The sequence below is a fragment of the Aethalodelphis obliquidens genome, unplaced genomic scaffold (genome assembly GCF_003676395.1).
Source record: "Aethalodelphis obliquidens isolate GAN/ISIS:26980383/991018 unplaced genomic scaffold, ASM367639v1 scaffold27, whole genome shotgun sequence".
Classification (NCBI taxonomy): Eukaryota; Metazoa; Chordata; class Mammalia; order Artiodactyla; family Delphinidae; genus Aethalodelphis; species Aethalodelphis obliquidens.
Genome location: NW_020837971.1, coordinates 7968131 through 7981627, shown reverse-complemented (window position 1 = coordinate 7981627; position 13497 = coordinate 7968131). Strand labels below are relative to the sequence as shown.

The following is a 13497-nucleotide window of genomic DNA, read 5'->3' as shown; positions in this document are numbered from 1 at the left end:
AGTGTACATGAGGAGTTCCTCTTAGATATGTATCTCCAAGAACAGAATTGCTGGGTTGTGGGATGTACATGTTTTCAGTTTTATTAGAATGCCGAAGTGTTTCCCAAATAGTGATACTAATCTACATCTCCACCAGCAACGTATGGATTTCGTGTTCCACAACCTCACCAATACTTGGCATTACCAGATTTTTCAAATTTTGCCAATCTGATATGTGTGTATAGTATTTAATTGTAGTTTTAATGCCTGTTTTTTTAACTTTAAATACACTGACTCATACTTCATACATTCATCTCTGTCTTGATACTTTTGCTCAATATTGCATTTATATGATTCATCTCTTGTTGCATGCAGAATCTCACTGTATTTCCCTTATTATTATTGAGGTTGATAATATTTTCATGTATTTTTAAGCCATGTTAATATCTTCTTTGGGTAAGAGCTTGTTCAAACCTTTTGCTTGTTTTTCTTTTGGGTTGGCTGTCTTTTTCTTACTGATTTGTAGATTTTTTTCAACTTTCAATTCTGAATAATGGTTCTCCAGTGGTTTTGTGTTGCAGAAATCTCCCATTCTCGCATGTATCTGTTGAATCCTCACAACAAGCCCAATAAATAAATACTGTGCTGTCTATTTTATAGTTGAGGGAAGAGAGCAGAGCCTTAGAGAAGTTTAGTGACTTGTTCAAGGTCACCCAGCTAATCAGCATCAGAGCTGGGAAATCAAACCTCGATCTGCTCAAGTGGAAAGCTGGCCCTTAACCACCGGGCTAAGTTCAGGGTCGAGGGCCATCAGCCCCTCTCTACTATGGGTCGTCAGCCACTTCTCCACTGGCTTTTCTCTTCTCTCCTCCTTCCTTCCTCATGACATTGGCTTACTCATGACTTTCCCTTCCTGCCTTTTTTGCATGACCATTCTTCTTTCCCCGAGTTCCAAATGTTGCCTCTCACTTGGGTTCTTCTTCAGACTCCCTGAAGGGGGTCTCATCAGCTCATTCTGGCACTATCCCTTTCACGGGCAGGCTTCCATGCAGGCCAAATCATGGCACTCTCCCAGTCCAATTGGCTGTGACCAAGGGGCAGAATCACATGGTCCCTGGCCTTGGATGGAGCTGTGGGCTAGTGGCTGCTCTCCAAAGCAATTCTTTCCTCTGGATCTTCACTTTTCAGGCTGATCATCATCTGGTCCTTTGACATCTCATCATCCTGATGACAACTCCCATCTACAAACCTGGGAGTTTTCCAGGATACCACCCTCTTCCACACTCCCCATCCAAGCCAATCCAAGCATCAGTTCCTATCCATTTTGTGGCCTAAATAACTCTTAAATCTACCCACTTCTCTCAATGTCTAGGCTACACCTTAGTCCAGATTCCACCCTAATCCAGGCTACCATCATCTCTTACCTGGACTCCCAAAATAGCTACTCTCCCCTCTTCCTAATCCATTTGCCACACAACAGCCAGAGGGGTCTCTTCAAAATGCTGATCTGATCATGTCAGATCGTTCCAAGCTTTCCATTGGCTGCCCTTTTCTCTTGGGATAAAGACCAAAACCCTTATGATGAACCCCAAGGCCCAGCAAGATTTGGTCCTTGCCTTCCTCTTTACTCTCCTCCTTGCTCTCTGTTCTTTGCCCCCAACCCCCTGGAAGTTTTTTAGTCCTGTTGATATGCCAGATTTCCTCTCCCCACAGGGCCTTTGCACGTGCTGTGTGAACTGCCTGGAGTGCCTTGGTCACCCCTCACCCACCTCTGCCTGGTTAATTTCCAACCTCAGCAGTTCTGCCTCTCTGACTTACATAGCTGACCTACACATCCCTGCCTAACTGTTATTCTCAGTTGCAGGCCAAAAGTGGTTCATGTAAACCACAAGATACTATCTTCTGCCTATCAGACAGGCAAAGATTAAAATCACTGCTAATATTCTGTGTTGCTGAGGCTACAAGAAAGCATGCATTCTGATATGCACGCTCATTCAGGTACAACCTGAGTAGTAAGAAATATGGTAGCATCTATTATTTAAATTTTTCATACCCTTTGAGTCAGCATTTCCACTTCTATGAATTTATTCTTTAGAAATAAATACTCCCACCATATGTAAAAAGATATGCAGAAAAATGTTCTTTGCAACATTGTTTACAATAGTGAAAAGTGGAAACAATACACACACCTATCAGTAAGACACTAGCTAAATAAACTGTGGTACATTCATCAAATGGAGTTTTTACTCAGCCATTTAGAAGAATGAGGTAGATTTCTTTGTATTCATATGGAAGAATGTCTAAAATACATTAACCTAAAAAAAATTAAAGAGAGTATGGTTCCCTTTTTATGCTTTCAAAATATATTACATGTGTATTTTTTAAAGTTGGAGAAAAATGCCCAAGCCTATTGACAGTGGCTATCTCTGGGGAAAGAAGATGAGTGTACCGGGGAAGGGGGTTCTTTTCTGTGCCATATATTTCTGTAACATTTGATTTTGCTATTTTATTACTATAAAATAATTTATAACCTGAAAAAAAATCTAATATAGGGAAACAGATAATAATTACACCATTAAGTCTACAGTGTCTCTTTTCTCCGTAGAATATAAGCTCTCTGAGGTCAGCAAATTCTTCTTTCCTATTCAGTGCTATTTCCCCACAATCTAGTCAGTGCCAGGCACGTAGCATGTACTCATTAAACATTTATCAGTGGAATGAATGAATGAATGAACGAACTGTTTCTATGACCCCGTAAATCGGGGTACCCACTCGTCACTCCAGAAGCCTGTGGCTACCTCTTCCCTTGAACTGTACTCCGTACCTTAAAAACCTGTAAAAGTGCTTCCCCTTTATACAACAGTCCCGTCAGGTTCTTTGCTGATGTTGAGTTTTAGGGCCTTCACACAAGTACTGCACTCAAGCTGGGTTCCCCCTCTTGATTTAGGCAAGTAATTTTTTTGAGTCCCAAGTCAGGAATCTTTGGAGTTTTGCTCACATCTGCCAAGGTACAGTAAAACCCAGTCCCTGACATCTAACCCAATACAAGTTCTACCAGCCTTGTATTACCCACGTATTTGATAAATATGACCTATATGTTTACTTCCAATTTAGTTATAAACAAAGAAAACTACACAGGTCAGGGCCTCCAACAGAACCCTGCAGCCCTCTGTAAGAGAAGACTTTCCAGTTTGACTTGGAGGAATCTGGTCTTTCTGTGCATGATTAAGCTCAAGCATATTAAGCTCATTTCTACCTCAGGGCCTTTGTACTTCCAGCTCCCTCCACTTGGAAAGCTTTCCCAAGATGGTAACTTCTCCTAGATATTCAGGACTCAGCTCTAATGTTATCTCATCAGAAAGGCCTTCCTATTACCCAGTCTAAAATACCCGCTCCTCGAATCCTCATTACCCTAACTCTGTTTTCTTCAAAGCACTTACCAATAACTAAAATTACCTTTTTTTTTTTTTTTTTTGCGGTATGCGGGCCTCTCACTGCTGTGGCCTAATAGAAAGAAACAGAAACTAATACAACATCCTTACAGATAAACATGGGTATAGAAGACAATTTAGGCAGGCAGTTATCTGACCAACTCTATTTATTGTTCACTTGGCACATATTTATTGAACTGCAGTGTTCCAGGCACAGGAGATAAAGTATGAATAAGCTGACAATGTCCCCACTGACACTGGGGAGGGGGAGGGAGCAGGTAATAAGGAGGTTAAAAAATATATATTAAAAAGGTAATTTTAGGGCTTCCCTGGTGGCACAGTGGTTGAGAGTCCGCCTGCCGATGCAGGGGACACGGGTTCGTGCCCCGGCCCGGGAAGATCCCACATGCTGTGGAGCGGCTGGGCCCGTGAGCCATGGCCGCTGGGCCTGTGCGTCCGGAGCCTGTGCTCCGCAACGGGAGAGGCCACAACAGTGAGAGGCCCGCGTACCGAAAAAAAAAAAAAAAAAAAAATTGAAGTGACAAAAAGGCCACACTCCCAGCAGAGGCTCTAGGAGAGAATCAGTTCCTTGCCTCTTCCAGCTTCTGGGGGCTGCCAGGGTTCTTTGGCTTGTGGCTGCATCACTCCAATCTTCAAGGCCAGCATCTTCAAATCTTTTCCTGCTTCATCTTTACATCGCCTTCTGCCCTGTGTGTGTCATTGTAAATCTCTCTGCCTCCCTCTTAAAAGGATAGATGTGATGGCATTTAGGGCCCAACTGGATAATTCAGGATAATCTCTCCAACTCAAGATGCTTAACTTAATCACATCTGCAAAGTATGTTTACCATACGTTTCAGGGGTTAGGACCTGACATACTCCTGCAGATGTCAATAGTGACCCAGCGAAATGTATTTGCAAAATTGAGACAGATCGTATATGCAGGATTTCTCTTTCCCATTTCTCTGGTACTGCCTGCCACAGAGGAAGCTCAGTAAATGTTTCTTGAATGAATAAGTGCACAGAAGATGTTATTCTGCTCTACCACTCCCCACCCAAGCACTCAAAAGGGGCAAAAAAAATGGGCCTATCATTCCTTTAGTATCATTGGCTTCCCCAGTTCACAGATTCTTGAGAAGCCAGAATGGGTTTGAAAAATGAGGAATCTCTTCATAAGTGATCTCCATCTGACATGCTGCCAGTACCCCCTGGGAGGGATATATGGTTATCAAATGGGTAACAAGACTAAAATTATCTACAAATGAGCCTTGCCCACTAGAGAGGGTTTGGGCTCTGCTTGTGTTTGATTTCTCTCCCTCCCCAGCACTCTGAGGAGGGTTGTGTTGTAGCCAAATTAGTTCTTTGGCTTTTGTGATATTGAATGAGTATGGAGAGAGGACGTATGGCTAACTCACTTTGCTGTACAGCAGAAATTAACACAACATGGTAAATCAACTATACTTCAATTAAAAATAAAAAAGGGTATGGAGAGAGGGAGACCAAATGGCACTGACTAGGCACAAGGAAAATTGGTTTATCCTCCCCTGATTGAGGGGACCCCTGATGTACTTCATAGAGAAGTATAGTACCTGGGGAAGGGGCCACTCAAATCCATAATAGGGCCATTCCATAGTAAAAACTACTTTCAAATCCTTGGTCTGGTCACCTGAGTGGCATCATAAACCTGCTTCCCTGCTGCTAGAGCAGGTCTTCTAGAGTTATTGCATGGATTACTGTTTAGTAATTCCTTGGCAAAACCAGAGAGTAAACACCTCTTGGGGTGGGACCTTGGTCCCCATCCCCAGACTCCCACCACCATGGGGTTCTCTTGAGAAGCCATCAGCTGGTGGGGTTTGGTGCCCTGAGACTGCAGCTAGGCTGGGCCCTGGAGGCCCCACTGCTGAGCAGCAGGGGAAAAGCTCTGACAGCCGAGAACAGAGGTAAATTGCCCTATCTCAGCATCATGGTGGTGGTGATCATGGATCTTACACTCAACCCTCCCTGGTGCTCAAGACCTCCCCTCCTCCACCCCACAGGAAGAGGGCCTTGGATGAAAGGGGGTGTGGTTGGAGACACCCAAGGGAACTTCCATGAGGTATGTAAGTGGGGGAGAATCTCTTCTCTCCCGAGAATAAACACCGAGAGGGCCAAACAGGCACGGAGAGGGCCAAGGGGAAAGCAAGATGCATAGGTCTAACTTTGAGAGATAAAGAAGGGGTCTTTGAGGCTCACATGGGGTTCAACCCAGCACACCAGCGTGGAAGCGTGGATACAAGCTCAGCCACAACGGTCCCAGCTAGGACTAGACATGCATTTGCCTTGAGTGCTGTCCTTACGACAGAAGAGTAACTCTGCCATGAAGCCAGGAACAACATTCCATGGAAAGGTGCTTGCTTCGGGGGAGCTATGACCATCTGCGGCATTCCCTTGACTGTGTATTGGAACCCTGGGTTGGTGCCACAGTTCCTGAGAACACATCCATGCAATTATAAAGCATATCAATGGGACAGTGATTCACTCAGCAGAAATCTAAACAAACTAGTCCCTTCTAACTCCCATTACAGCTTTTCATGAAGGAAGGCATACATGTTTTATGGTTGCGGAAAAGAATGCATATTACCAGTTCTTACTTGCAGTAACTTATCTGTGAATTTGTAAAGTGACTAAACCCCTTCTGGGAGATATACTGAACCATGGAAACGGAAACAAAAAGTATGTTTCATCCATCTACAGTGCCTACCCTGTAAAGTTTGAAACAAGGAGCTCAAGGGGTTTGAGAGCATCAGATAAAATTAAGAAAATTTTGCACGTTAATTGTTGAAAACCTAGTCCTTTAAAAAAGTACATAACAACATAAAGGGAAAGACTGATAGGTATAATTGTACAAAAAGTAAAGACTTCTGAATCTACACATGTCCATGCACACATATAAATCTACCATACATAAAAGACAAATAGTAAATTAGGAGAAAAAAATTTTGCAACTTATAACACAAAGGGTTACTTTGTTTCAAATACAAAGAGCTTTCACATTTCAATAAGAGAAAGGTAAACACTTTAATAGAAAAATGAGCAATTTATTCAAAAAGAAATATGAATCATCAACAACCAGAGGTACAACTCAAATAACCAAGAGATGAAATTCTTTCCTGTCAGACTGAAAAAATGAAAAAGAATAACAGATACAGCACAGATGAGGCCGTGAGTGGGAATTCTCACACATTCTGGCTAAGTTTAACAATCAAAAAATTTTAAATGCATATCCCCTTTTACTTATCAATTTCGTTTATAAGAAAACATCCTAAAAAATCATGAATGTGTGGAAAGATTTAGAAAACATTCATTACAATATTGTTAATAAATAAAAAATAAATAAAAAAGAACCTAAATGCCTCAAATTGAGGATTTAAAAAAATTTTATTTTATTGACATATAATTGATTTACAATGTTGTGATACTTTCTGGTGTACAGTAAAGTGATTCATATATACATATATTATTTTTCAGATTCTTTTCCATTATAGGTTATTACAAGATATTGAATATAGTTCCCTGTGCTATACAGTAGGACCCTGTTTATCTATTCTGTATATTAGTTTGCATCTGCTAACCCCAAACTCCCAATCCATCCTCCCTTCCCCCCAACCCACCACAACCACAAGTCTGTTCTCTATGTCTGTGAGTCTGTTTCTGTTTCATAGATAAGTTCATTTATGTCATATTTTAAGATTCCACATATAAGTGATATCATATGGTATTGGTCTTTCTCTGCCTGACTTACCTCACTTAGTGTGATAATCTCTAGGTCTATCCATGTTGCTGCATTATTTCATTCTTTTTTATGGCTGAGTAATATTCAATTGTATATATATATACCACATCTTTATCCATTCATCTGTTGATGGACATTTAGGTTGCTTCCATGTCTTGGCTATTGTAAATAGTGCTGCTATGAGCATTGGGGTGCATGTATCTTTTTGAATTAGAGTTTTGTGCAGAGGTATGCCTAGGAGTGGGATTGCTGGATCATATGGTAGTTCTGTTTTTAGTTTTTTGAGGAACCTCCATACTCTTCTCCGTAGTGGCTGCACCAATTTACATTCCCACCAACAGTACAAGAGGGTTCCCTTTTCTCCACACCCTCTCCAGCATTTGTTGTTTGTGGACTTTTTAATGATGGCCATTCTGACCAGTGTGAGGTGGTACCTCATTGTAGTTTTGATTTGCATTTCTCTAATAATTAGCAATGATGAACATCTTTTCATGTGCCTTTTGACCATCTGTATGTATTCTTTGGAGAAATGTCCATTTGGGTCTTCTGCCCATTTTGAGGATTTAAATACCTTATAGTTTAAGAACAACCTTTCATTAGAATACTGTCCTGTCTTTAAAAGTGATTATTTTAGGGCTTCCCTGGTGGCGCAGTGGTTGAGAGTCTGCCTGCCGATGCAGAGGACGCGGGTTCGTGCCCCAGTCCAGGAAGATCCCATATGCCGCAGAGCGGGTAGGCCCGTGAGCCATGGCCACTGGGCCTGCGCGTCTGGAGCCTGTGCTCCACAACGGGAGAGGCCACAACAGTGAGAGGCCCGCATACCACACACACACAAAAAAAGTGATTATTTTAAAATGTCATTACATCTATATCTATCTATATTGATTATGTTAGTATATAGTTCTAAATATATAATTTTATGTAGTAGCCATATCTATATATTTATATTTGGAATGCTACTCCAAATAAAGTGGCTTGGTTTGGAGATTAGGGATCTAAAAATATACAAATGACAAATTAATAGATATAGTTATGCATCTATATCAAAGTATTAACATTTCCAGATTTTTGATAATTCATCTTATTTATGTTGGTTTTTTTTTTCTGAATTTTTTGCAAAGATATGCAAGGGAAAAGAACATTTCAGAAAGACAGAATGCACATGTGGGCAAATACCCTTAAGCTGGAAGCATCCCTTTTGGCCACTGAGCATTCACAGAATAAGCAAAAAGAGTCCAAAGTGGCTCACTTAGAATTAGGGTAGTCATACAATTTATCACCCAAACCAGGACACTTTTGAGACTGGAAGAGGAAGCTATTAATAATTTTGCATAATCCGGGACTCCCTAGGCAATCTCAGCCTTTTGGTCAGCCTGCCTAGAGTGGAAGGTCTGTGGAACTTGTCTTTGAAGATGACCCAGTATTGGAATGTTAAAGGTAAACCACAGAGACTGCCCTTTTATCAGTACAATTGGGTGCAATTTCTAAACATACTGGCCAGATGGCTAAAGAACCTTGAAAACTTCAAGTTTCTCACCTCATTAGCTCATTTGGATCAATAGAGCCCTAATTTTAGAAATTTGTTCTTGATTAAATAGTATTTCCCAAAGAAATATGCCATTTGACTAAGAACACACAGTATTATTACCCACATTCTCTCACACTGCAGATTTTCATCTTGGAAACACTGTGTAACAGTTTTAAACCCTTCCTGATTCCAAATCCCTTCTTGCCTTGCCTGTTTTCCACTAAGAGCTTTGTTTTAGGGAACTATTATCGGTGACCTGAGGCACTTACTTAAGATGGCCACTGTCCCCATCCATCACTCTGTTCCCTTCCGGCTATTTATATCTCCCAGTCCTTCACCGCCCAGCTCAAATTCCTCCTCTCTCCCAAGCCTTCTCCACCCACCACAGCAATCTGTCCTGCTGAAACACCTAGGCATTTATTATCTGCACATCAGATCAGCACCTTCTCACCGGCTGTTCTGTTCTCCAGTGATTGATTGCATCTACATCGCCCTCAAACTAGTCTGTAAGCTCCTCGTGGGCACAACTACTCACATTCTATGCCACCTGGCATGTGGCCAGGCAAGGTCAGTCTGTCAACCTTTCTTATTCCGATCATAAATTGGGGGTTGTTAATTCATTTATATACTCCGCCTCCCACCCCAGTTTGGGTGGTTGCTAGGCATTAACAGAGGCGATTATTTCGATTACCCAAAGTGTCTAAATGCCAGGATGTTTGCATAGGTGGAAAAACTAAAGCCTTCTCAAATGCAGCAACTGGTGAGGTCTTTCTTCCCTTAACACATCATGAAATGGCACAGTAAAGATTCAGAACAAAGGTAAACAGGACGGTTATGTTGTAGAGTACTGTCTCTGTGTTAAACATGGTTCTGTGGGCATAAAGGATGAAAGCTCGGACAGGCTCTGTTAACACCTGCAATACTATCAGTCCCATCTTACAATATTTTACTTGTTTTTTTTTTTTTTTTTTGCGGGGGTACGCGGGCCTCTCACCGTTGTGGCCTCTCTCGTTGTGGAGCACAGGCTCCAGACGCACAGGCTTAGCGGCCGTGGCTCACGGGCCCAGCCGCTCCGCGGCATGTGGGATCCTCCCGGACCGGGGCCCGAACCCGCGTCCCCAGCATCGGCAGGCGGACTCTCAACCACTGCGCCACCAGGGAAGCCCCTTTACTTGTATTTTGATTCTCCCTGTACAGGGCCAAAACATGGAGCCCATCAGTCAACAGTGCTCCAACATCTGCCCTCTCCCCTCCTGAGAGTCCAGAACCTACCATTACTTAGTATCGATAAACTAGGCAACACACATTGCTATTCAATCACAGGTCAATCCATAATTGAAATGATACTCTCTGTACCTCCTGCTGCCAAATTTATCAAACTGATATACATGTCAATGTCTGTTCCTCCAGCCTTAAGATGACTTAAACTGTACCTGAAGTGTGAACAACCAAATTTAGATACCAATATCGTTTTCTTTATTCCAACACTCAAGGCACCATATTTCTCATATGTGACAGTCTTCTTGGGAAATCTGCCAACTCAAATGCATTCATCAGGGCTTCCCTGGTGGTGCAGTGGTTGAGAGTCTACCTGCCGATGCAGGGGACACAGGTTCGTGCCCCGGTCCGGGAAGATCCCACATGCCACAGAGCGGCTGGGCCCGTGAGCCATGGCCGCTGAGCCTGCGCGTCCGGAGCCTGTGCTCCACAACGGGAGAGGCCGCAACGGTGAGAGGCCCGCGTACTGCAAAAAAAAAAAAAAAAAAAAGCATTCATCGTAACCTGCCTCACTCTCCAATACTTTACAATTACACACGTGGTCAGCAAGGGAGGGTGACCTCTGTTCAAGCAAAAAGTAAAACTCCAGTTGAACTGTTAACATAGACAAAGAGGGAGCAGTAATCCCCTTCCTTTTGCTAGTTCATCTGGCAGCATAGTGAGCATCATGAAAAGGCACACCTTCTCCAAGAAACTTTACTTCCATCTGTTAGAAAATAGTCTTCACATTCCTGATTTGGTTAGAACAGGCACTTCAGTGCCATCCATCAGGAAGACTGCCACAATAAATCTATGATGTCTGTGATGTGAATGGTGGTCCCTTAAAAGTGGCCCAACTGTGCAGTGCACAACCTATGCAGTAACCCTGGCCAGGGGTTTGATAACTTCAGCGCGAGGGAGTTGTGCTTTATTTTACTTCCCCTCTGCACCTCAATTTCATCATCTATAAATTGGGAATAATAAGAGCTATCTAGCATGGGTGTCTTAGCGCTCATCAGCCTTCCCATTAGAATAGGAAAGCAATGGTCTGTAAAGGATTCAGAGAATAAGAAAGAGACGTCCATATTACTTGATTATTGCCTAAGAACTATATCCCTAAGATAGACAGCTTACACTTTCTTCGATTCTACAAACAGAATTCATCCAGTAACAAACTCTGGCTTTCATATATTGAAAGTGGAAAGACTTGAGTTTTTCTTGTAGCGATGATGGCTCTCATAGCACCCCCACCCCCTTGCTGGGTGTCTGTGTGATTAAAGAAGCCCACGATGGCAAAGTAGTTGACAGGGTTAGGGGTTCATCCTCTGGACACAAAAAAGAAAATTGGAAATCCATTGTCCTACATCAAGGTTTCTGGACCCCCTCACTGTCATTTGGGGCTGGATAAATCTTCACTGATGGGGAGATGTCTGCATCTCATGGTAGGATGTTTACCAGCATCCCTGGCCTCCACCCCCTAGATGCCAAGACACGATTAGAACCCCTCCCCTCCCTGTCACAACAACCAAAAATGTCTCCAGGCTTCGCCAATGTCCTTGGGGTGGGGTGGGGCAGAAAAGGGGGAGGCAGGAAAATCATCCCTGGTTGAGAAACCCTGGCCTATGTGGAAATTTAAATTTACAGCCTTAGAATCATTCTTGAGGCGTAGTCATCTACGAGCAATCTGGCCTCCAAACAACAGGGACTTTGTTTGAACAAACCTGGGCTTAGCTCTGAGTTCCACAATGATTGTTTCATGACCTTAAAGACACTAGGCTTCTATTTCCTGTCATATAAATATAACCCAAACCTTGGCCTCTTATTTTCAGGATTTCCTCCTTATGGGGGCCGGGGCTGGAGGAAAGGTGTTGGGGACTGCTGAGGGCTGAACCGAGACATTGCAACCTACGCATCCCCCTGCTGACTCTGTACCTGGCCACCTCCTGGAGTCCAGGGGCTGCCATTTTCTCTTGAATAATGGTTACCACACAGGGCTGGCATGAAGTGAAGATAGCAGCTTTCAACCTTGCCACCATGGCTTCCATGTAAGTATAAGCCCATCACTTAATTTCCCACAACACAGCTACCTAAGACCAGGTCATTTAAAATCTTGAAGGAAGCAAGGGAAATGACATTAGAGAAAACCTTATGAATGGATGGATACTGGACTGAAGGATTCCAGAGTCATACCCAGATCATCCCAGACAGGTCCCCAACTGGATGCTACCTGACCAGCCTGCAAAAGGCTCTCACCTGCCTCGTTCCCACCACCTGGAGGACGGTCAGTCCTCTGCCGTCTGGGAAGTGCAGAGGCCCAGCGCTTGTCTCAGGCCTGCTCCCTCCCTCTCCTCCAGCCTTCATTTCCTGGGGCTCCTTTTCGCCCCCCAGCACCCCAGGATGACTGACAGATGGGAATATCCACACAGAGGCTCACCCACTACCCACAGGGGTTGGCCTTTTCAGAATACTTGAAAGACAATCTCTCAACAACTCGGTTCCCTAAGTCTGAGGTATTTGGTTTGGAAAATCACCTTGAGGGAGGCTTTCACCAAGAATCCAAGCTGGCTGTAGCCACTGGGTCCACCTTTGTGGTTCCCTGTGAACAAGAAATGAAGTAAGGCTTCCAGTGATCTACTTGATCTGGCCCAGTCTCCATCATGAAATGTCTTATGACAAATGATGAACAACAACACATATGACACAATTCCCAGGAATAAAAAATACTTTTTTAGAGATAAGAGTGCTATGGTCTGAATGGTTGTGTTCTCCCTGCAAACTCATATGTTGAAGTCCTAATCCTGAAGGTGACAGTATTAGGAGGTAGGGCCTTTGGGAAGTGATTAAGTCATGAAGGTGCAGCCTTCATGGCTGGGATTAGTGCCCTTATAAAAGAGACCCCATAGAGCTAGCTCACCCCTTCTGCCATGTGGGGACATGGTGAGAATGTACCATCTAAGAAGCAGGAAGCCCTCATTGAACACCAAATCTGCCTGCACCGATCCTGGACCTCCACCCTCCAGAACTGTGAGACATAAATTTCTGTTTTTCTTAAGCTACTTAGTCTGTGATATTTTGTTACAGCAACTCAAATGGACTAAGATAGAGTATTCTAAATACATAATGGCAAAGAAACATTTTTTTCCTAAAAGACAGCAAAAAATATTATGAAACAGGAGTAATTAAAAGAGGAATTGGTCAAAAAATGGACAGAAGACCTAAATAGACATTTCTCCAAAGAAGACATACAGGTGGCCAACAGGCACATGAAAAGATGCTCAACATCACTAATTGTTAGACAAATGCAAATCAATGAGGTATCAGCTCACACCAGTCAGAATGGCCATCATCAAAAAGTCTACAGATAATATCAATAAATGCTAGAGAGGGTGTGGAGAAAAGGGAACCCTCCTACACAGTTGGTGGGAATGTAAATTGGTGCAGCCACTATGGAGAACAGTATGGACTAAAAATAGAGTTGCCACATGATCCAGCAATCCCACTCCTGGGCATATATCCAGAGAAAACTCTAAT

General features: G+C 43.0%; 1 long non-coding RNA gene across 2 annotated transcripts in view; it reads left to right on the top strand.

The window, feature by feature from the left end:
- The window catches only part of LOC113629457 (uncharacterized), a 54837-nt gene that overhangs the window by 33932 nt on the left and 7408 nt on the right, over positions 1 to 13497 (top strand). Inside the window, exon 4 of one of the 2 annotated variants that reach the window (XR_003436550.1) lies at positions 11796 to 12011. This is a non-coding gene — a long non-coding RNA (uncharacterized LOC113629457). Of the gene's footprint in view, positions 1 to 11795; positions 13233 to 13497 lie in introns of those variants that run through there. The other variant, XR_003436549.1, reaches the window with a different exon arrangement.